Source organism: Babylonia areolata, chromosome 4 (genome assembly GCF_041734735.1).
Source record: "Babylonia areolata isolate BAREFJ2019XMU chromosome 4, ASM4173473v1, whole genome shotgun sequence".
Taxonomy (NCBI): domain Eukaryota; kingdom Metazoa; phylum Mollusca; class Gastropoda; order Neogastropoda; family Buccinidae; genus Babylonia; species Babylonia areolata.
Genome location: NC_134879.1, coordinates 45016158 through 45023657, shown reverse-complemented (window position 1 = coordinate 45023657; position 7500 = coordinate 45016158). Strand labels below are relative to the sequence as shown.

Genomic DNA, 7500 nt, shown 5'->3' with positions numbered 1-7500 from the left:
AGTCTCTCTGTTTCTTCTGCGTGTGCTTACTGATGCGCTTGTATAAAAATGAGACATACACACACACACACACACACTCTCTCTCTCTCTCTCTCTCTCTCTCTCTCTCACACACACACACACACACACGATTTTAAACTCCAGTCCAGTTGGTGTCCTCCTTTGATGTATTATAATTAATGTTGTTATTTATATTTACATTGTTGTAGGAGGTTAATACTTGTTGATATGCATACACATATTCTCCTTCCCATGACACCTCATTCAATACACACCACAATCTCTTTAGACTTTTTCTTATAATATACTTTCCCTCTGATACATAACATGAACACTTTTTTTTACACTAATATTCACATGCATTCCCTTTCCTTTATCCACTACTTTACTCCTTTGCGTCCACACACACACACACACACACACACACACACACACATATATATATATATATATATATATGTATCAGAAAGGGGAGGGGGAAGAAACGGACGAGGTCAGGGAAGAATGGAGAGAGAGGTAGAGGGTGAAGGGGGGTGGGAGCAGAGATAAGCTGACACACATACGACATGTTATTGATAAAGTCCCTGAGTGGAGCAACAGTTTGATATAGAGTCTGAGCTATAGAACGTTCACAAAACAACTTGTCTGAACATGTCTTCATGTCGGCGCGGATTGGAACATACACACACACAGACACATATAACACACGCATACGCACGGAACACACACACACACACACACACACACACACACACACACACACACACACACAGCCTAAAAAGAGAGTGAGGGAGAGACACATATAAAGACAAAGAAGAGAGATATATGTATAACAGACAGAGCAATAAACGTGAAATTCAATACAATTTCTTTTCTTCGAATGCAACCTTTAAAAAAAAAAAATGACAACGTCAGTGAAACGTGATAACCTTCAACACCAATCGGAAAAAAAATGTCCCCCCAAAAGTTGGACGTGTTCGATGTTTAAAAAGCGAACACGTTCAGGACATTGAAAACAGGAACAATTTACAAGTAGCACATATTACGAACAATAACACATGATTTGCAGACCTAACCAGTTCATAGTCGTACAACACTCTCTTGTCTAAAAACCAACCACGAACACTTACAAAAGCATTACACGCAGCTTGGATTATAACCCTGACCTGAAAAACATCTCTGATTACGCCCTTTATCCAGAGTGCAGAAAACACCTGCACGCGAATTATACAGGCTACACGCCACCTTATGAAGTGAGATTCGCCGCAGCCACCATTGCGCAATAAACGTGCGTACCTTTGTCATTTTGTCTGCCAAATCCTTTTTTTTTTTTTTTCTTTTTTTTCTTTTAATAGAAAAGTTTTCCCCCTTTTCTTGTGGCTATTTAACTGGTTATCTGATAATGATTTTCTCCTGTGTACGGTCGTGTACATAAGTGTGTTGTTCATATCAAATCAAAGAAAGAAAATCGGTGATCATTGACATCACAAACGGTTGTTTCCAAGCACACATGCATCACAAACGGGTTGAAAATGCGTTTAAACGGGTAAAATAATCGATATTTGCTGAGGCCAAAACATTACTATTATTCGGTGTTTTATAAAAGATAACTGTGTTGTTGTTGTTGTTGTCGTTTTCAAGGTAAAAAAAAAATGAAGTGCATGTGCAAGAAAGAACGTGTGGTGGTGCTGATCACAATGACTGTGCACACACACACACCGCTGTTTGCCGATAACTCGGCGTCGTTTAATCACGACCCCAAGACCAAAGCTGTACAAGTTCCTACGCGAACCTTGTACTTCTTTGAAAAAAAAACCCAAAAAAATCCCTGGAACGAATTGCACAACACACCTGCCCATGAAACATACACCACCTCCAGTAACTGAAGCACCGTAACGAAGCAGCAATAAACCAGGGAGTGGCCAACATTACGCAGTCAACTGCATACAGTCAAGAACCACATTAACTGAATTCAGCAGCAGAAAACAAGGATAATGCATTAACCCATAGCTAGTTTCAGATGTAAGGAATAAGTTGTTTTTTTGGGTTTTTTTCTTCAGTTTCTCAAGGAAGTGTCACGGCGTTCGGACAAATCCATATACGCTACAACACATCTGCTAAACGCATGCCAGACATCAGCATAACCCAATTAACACGCTAGTTAGGCCTTGAGCATATATATATATATATATGTGTGTGTGTGTGTGTGTGTGTGTGTGTGTGTGTGTGTGTGTGTGCCTTTCAGAGTGAGTTTCTTCAAAAGACTTTTGCCAGAGGACAGCACTCTTGTTGTCATGGGTTCTTTTTCAGTGCGCCAAGCGCGTGATGCACACGGGACCTCGGTTTGTTTCGTCTCATCCGAATGACTATAGACGCTCAGTCTGATTTCCCAGTCCAACTTGAGAGAAAGGGAGAGAGAGAGAGAGAGAGAGAGAGAGAGCGGGAATCGAACCTAGGCCCTCTGTGTTGGCAGGCAGATAAGCGTCAGTAACTAAACCACCGCACCACTCAACCAATCTATCAATCAATCCAAGCAGCACAGAGGGGCATGTGAGCACCGACTAATGCACACCTGGATGCGACAAGCAGAAACAATACCACCCAGTTCAACTCACCTGACACACACACCGTACACACCAACGACTGTCACAGCCCAAAGTGAAACCGTCTCGAGATAGCGACCAGTTATAAACCTCTAAACCAGACATTCTAACCAACCAACGAAAAGAAGAGAAAAAATCCGCTGACTCTGTGTGTGTGTGTGTGTGTGTGTGTGTGTGCGTGTGACTTGATGTGAGTCACAAGCACCTGATACTAACTTTCTGGACGGGGACAGGACAGAACCCAACCCACGTATGTTCACGACCAAGACTTCATTCAATTGGCCAAGATATTCCATGTGATGGTTATAGCCAGTGTGCAACGTTCCTACCTTCCATCATCATTTTTTTTTGTTGTTTTTTGTTCGTTTCGGGCGTGAAGATTTTAGGGGCCTGGCCTCTCTGTGGCTGGGTCACTCTCTGTGTTTCTCTGCCTGCCTGTCTGTCTGTCTCTGTCTCTCTCTCTGTGTCTCTGTCTCTCTCTCTCTCTCTTCAGTTTTCTGTCTGCCTGCCTGCCTGTCTGTCTGTCTGCTTCTGTCTGTCTGTCTGTCTTTCCCTCTGTCTGTCTGTCTGTATCTCTCTGTCTGTCTGTCTGTATCTCTCTGTCTGTCTGTCTGTCTGTATCTCTCTCTCTCTCGCTTCCCCCTCTCCCTCCCCCCTCTCTCCCTCTCTCTGTGTGTTATCAGTGCATTGTTTAATCCCCCCTCCCCACCGCCTAAACTGTGTGGGCGTGCTGTGTGTTGTCGTGGTACACTGGGACACGGCCAGGTCAACCCAGCCCACCCCCCTGTGTCACTGACACCCCCCCCGCCCAACCCCCACTCGCCCCCCCCCTCCCTCCCCAACCCCCTATTCCCAACCACACACGCACATCACACCGTCAAGTCGTCGACAAGGGACAACCCAGGTATGTGGGACTTTCTACCCCCTGATATACTACACCCACACCACCACCACCACCCCTCCCTAGTCGGGCTTTGGTCTCTCTGTCTCTGTCTCTGTCTGTCTTTGTCCCACTGTCTGTCTGTCTCGGTCTGTCTCTGTCTCTGCCTATTTCTCTCTCTCTCTCTCTCCCCCCCCCCCTCTCTCTCTCTCTCTCCCTCTCTGTCTTTGTCACTCTGTCTGATTATCTCCGTCTGTCTCCGTAGCTCTCTCTCCCTCTCTCCCCCTCCCCCCCTCTCTCTCTCTGTCTTTGTCACTCTGATTATCTCCGTCTCTCTCCCTAGTTCTCTCTCTCTCTCTTCCCCCTCTTTCTCTGTCTTTATCACTCTGTCTGATTATCTCTGTCTGTCTCCCTATCTCCTATCTGTCTCTATTACTCTCTCTGATTATCTGTCTCCCTATCTCCTCTCTCTCTTTATCACTCTGATTATCTCTGTCTATCTCCCTAGCTCTTCTCTGTCTCTATCACTCTGTCTGATTATCTCTATCTCCCTAGCTCTTCTGTCTTTATCACTCTGTCTGATTATCTCTGTCTGTCTCCCTTGGTCCCCCCCCCCCCCTACCCCTCTCTCTCTCTCTGGCTCAAAGTCCGTAATAATGGGAGTGGCTGTCTGTATCTCACACGCTGAGTCCTTGACCGTATGGTTATCTTTCATTGTGCGTCTGTACGTAAACTGATGGGCTAAAATGCGCAGCTGTGCACAAAACATGGTCTTTGGGAATGGATGATCAAAACACACACACACACACACACACACACACACACACACACACACACACACACACACACGGACACATATACATATATGTTAACATGCATTATATATGTGCACACATCACGTGTCACCTGCGGTCGCTGGCACATAAACACACACATATACACACAACACACACATGGACACGCACGCACACTGACACACACATATATACACACACAGACACACGCGCGCGCGCGCGCGCACGCACACACACACACACACACACACACACACACACACACACAAATCACGTGTCACGTGCGGACGCTGACACATACATCCGGTTGCATACCTTCATATCAGTCTAGAGGCTTGGCCTCCCATGGCATACCACCCACATCATCACTCACTCTGTCTGTCTGTCTGTCTGTCTGTCTGTCTGTCTGTTTGTCTCTTCGCATGTGTGAAAAATAACTCGTAAGGATATCTTGTCCTTGGCATCGATATCCGCCCAACATTTCGCTGTGGGTGACTGAGGGGCAAGGTGACATGACACTGACAGTCATCTCATTCATCCACCAGATCTCATGACATTGCATTGTCTGTTCCGTTCTCTCGTGCTCTCTGTCTGTCTCTGAAGAGAGAGAGAGAGAGTGAGTGTGTGTGTGTGTGTGTGTGTGTGTGTGTGTGTGTGTGTGTGAGAGAGAGAGAGAGAGAGAGAGAGAGAGAGACTTATCCGCATGTCAGCTACGTAAATTGTAGGACTGTGTAACTAGAGTCCAAGCAAAATTGTAATGTACTAGAAAACTGTCTGTTATTGTTGACAATGTTAGGAGCCTGATGACTTATGAACATAAAACCATCTGGAATCTGTCTGTCTCTGAGTGTCTCTGTCTCTGTCTCTGTATCTCTCTCTCGCTCTCTCTCGCGTCCATGTCCGTGTCCGTCTGTCTGTCTGTCTGTCCGTCCGTCCCCCCTCCCATTGTCTCTTTCTCTTCTCACTTCTCCTCTCTCTGTCTTCCTCTGCAATTTGCTCTTTTCCCGTCCCTCTCTTTCGCTTCCTTCTCTCCCCTTTTCTTCTATTTCCCATCTCTCTCTCTGTCTCTATCTCTCTCTCTCTCTCTCGCACTCTCTCTTTTCTCTCTCTCTGTCTCTATCTCTCTCTCTCTCTCGCACTCTCTCTTTTCTCTCTCTCTGTCTCTATCCCTCTCCCTCTCTCTCTCTCTCTCACTCTCTCTCTCACTCTCTCTCTCTTCTCTCTCTCTCTCTCTCTCTCTCTCTCACACACTCTCTTTTCTCTCTCTCTTTGCTCTCGCTCTTTGCTCTCGCTCTTCTCTCTCTCTCTTCTCTCTCTCTCTCTTCTCTCTTCTCTCTCTCTCTCTCGCTGTCTGTCCCTCCTTCCCTCCCTCCCTCACCTCTCTCTCTCTCTCTATCTATCCATCTATCTATCTATCTATCTCTATCTCTATCTCTCCATTAACACAATATTACTCTGTGTTGCCAGGTGAATCAGGGATGTTTAGAACGCTGTGACATTTCAGTATCCTTATTTGCGTTTTCATGGAAGTGACTAAAGCAAGCACAGCCAGTAGACTGATGTTTTTTTTTTCTTTCCCCATCGATATATAAGCGGTCATAGCCGGTTGTTTTTCCTTCTAAATGTCTTATCTCTGAAGGAAAATCCTGCAATTTATACATCGATCACTCTTCCCCAATTGGATCGAAGTAAACATAATCTTTGAAATGTTTTCTTTTCTTTTCTTTTTTTTTCTTTTTTTTTTTATAAGGATTCTAAGCATTCACTAATCCAGCAACTGAAGCCAAATATAATTATATTGGGCTTGTTTTTTTCCACATCTAGCAAAACATACTAGTTCTCCATTCCCATAAACTTGTAAACAAATTGGTTATTTTCAATAACTAAAACTTAGCATGTGCCTTAAACAAAAAAATATCGTTTCTTTCTTCTTTAAAGATTACACATCAATCAACTATTAAAAAGTTGTTGTTTTTTAAATACGCCATTCATATTTCAATGAAGAACAGACAATTATACTGTCCACTTCTTTTTTTCAAACTCATGAACCACTTACAAAAAAAAAAAAAAAAATTTAAAAAAATTAAAAAAATCCACGTTAATTCATTTCAATTTCGGATCCGCAAACCAGAGTGGATATACACACTTCAACTGCCATGAACCTAATACATTCATTCCACGAAGTTTGTTGTTGTTGTTTTCAGCTGTATATAAATTGACGTTCCAGGAACCGTATAGTTTTCACAGAACATCCCGGTCGGAATGGACGTATTTCTCTGTGACTTGGATCCGACAGTGAATGCCACGTGCCTTCCTGTTTGTATCAAAACCTGTTCACCACTGAGGGAGACACGCATGCCATGGGGTGATTCTATTTTTGTATGTGTGCATATTTATAGGTACGTGCGCACGCGCGTCTGTACGTCCGCACACTGCATGCAGACATAAATCTGGGTGGCGCTGGACTGTGGCGACGCGCTCTGCCCGGGGAGAGCAGACCGACTTTCACACAGAGAAAAGCGTTTTGATGACAAAAAAAAAAGTAATACAATACAGTACACTGCAAACACAATACAACTAGTTCAGTTCAGCTCAGTTTACTCCAGAGAGGGGTTACTGCGTTCGGACAAATCCGTATACGCTACACCACATCTGCTAAGCAGATGCCAGGCCAGCAGCGTAACCCAACGCGCTTTAGTCAGGCCTTGAAGAGAAAACAAAAAGAAGAAGAAAAAGAATAAACACATAAATGGTTACATTATTAAATCGCTGAATAAACAAATAAACGATTAAATGAATGAGTAAATAAATATTATTTTAAAGTATAATAAAAATCAAATAAAATGCGGAGGGAAATGATCTTGAGAAATGTATACCAATACAATAAAACTACAATATTCTCTTCGAAAATTTATTACTGCCAGGTGGATTTCCATGCACTTTCACCAAAACGATCTATTCTTTTCTGTTGAAAGACAGCATCATTTTGTTGTCCGTTGCCTTGAATCAAAGAGACACAGCGGATATGAACTCACTGCCGCAATGCTCCTTAAAGGATACATGACCTTTTACCTTTTTTTTCTTATTAATAATGACGATGATGATGATAACAAGAAGAAGAAGAATGCATATTAAAAAAAAAAAAGCCACACGCACACACACACACACGTAAACACACGCACACACAAACACACGCACACATACGCACACACACGTATTTGTA

General features: G+C 43.6%; 1 pseudogene across 1 annotated transcript in view; it reads right to left on the bottom strand.

Annotated features, from left to right (window-relative positions):
* Positions 1-2699, bottom strand: part of LOC143281221 (galectin-9-like) — a 32273-nt pseudogene extending 29574 nt beyond the window's left edge. The window contains exon 1 of the transcript XR_013055108.1: positions 2616-2699. The product of XR_013055108.1 is annotated as a galectin-9-like (transcript). The remainder of the gene's footprint in view (positions 1-2615) is intronic.
* Positions 2700-7500: the final 4801 nt, after the last annotated feature.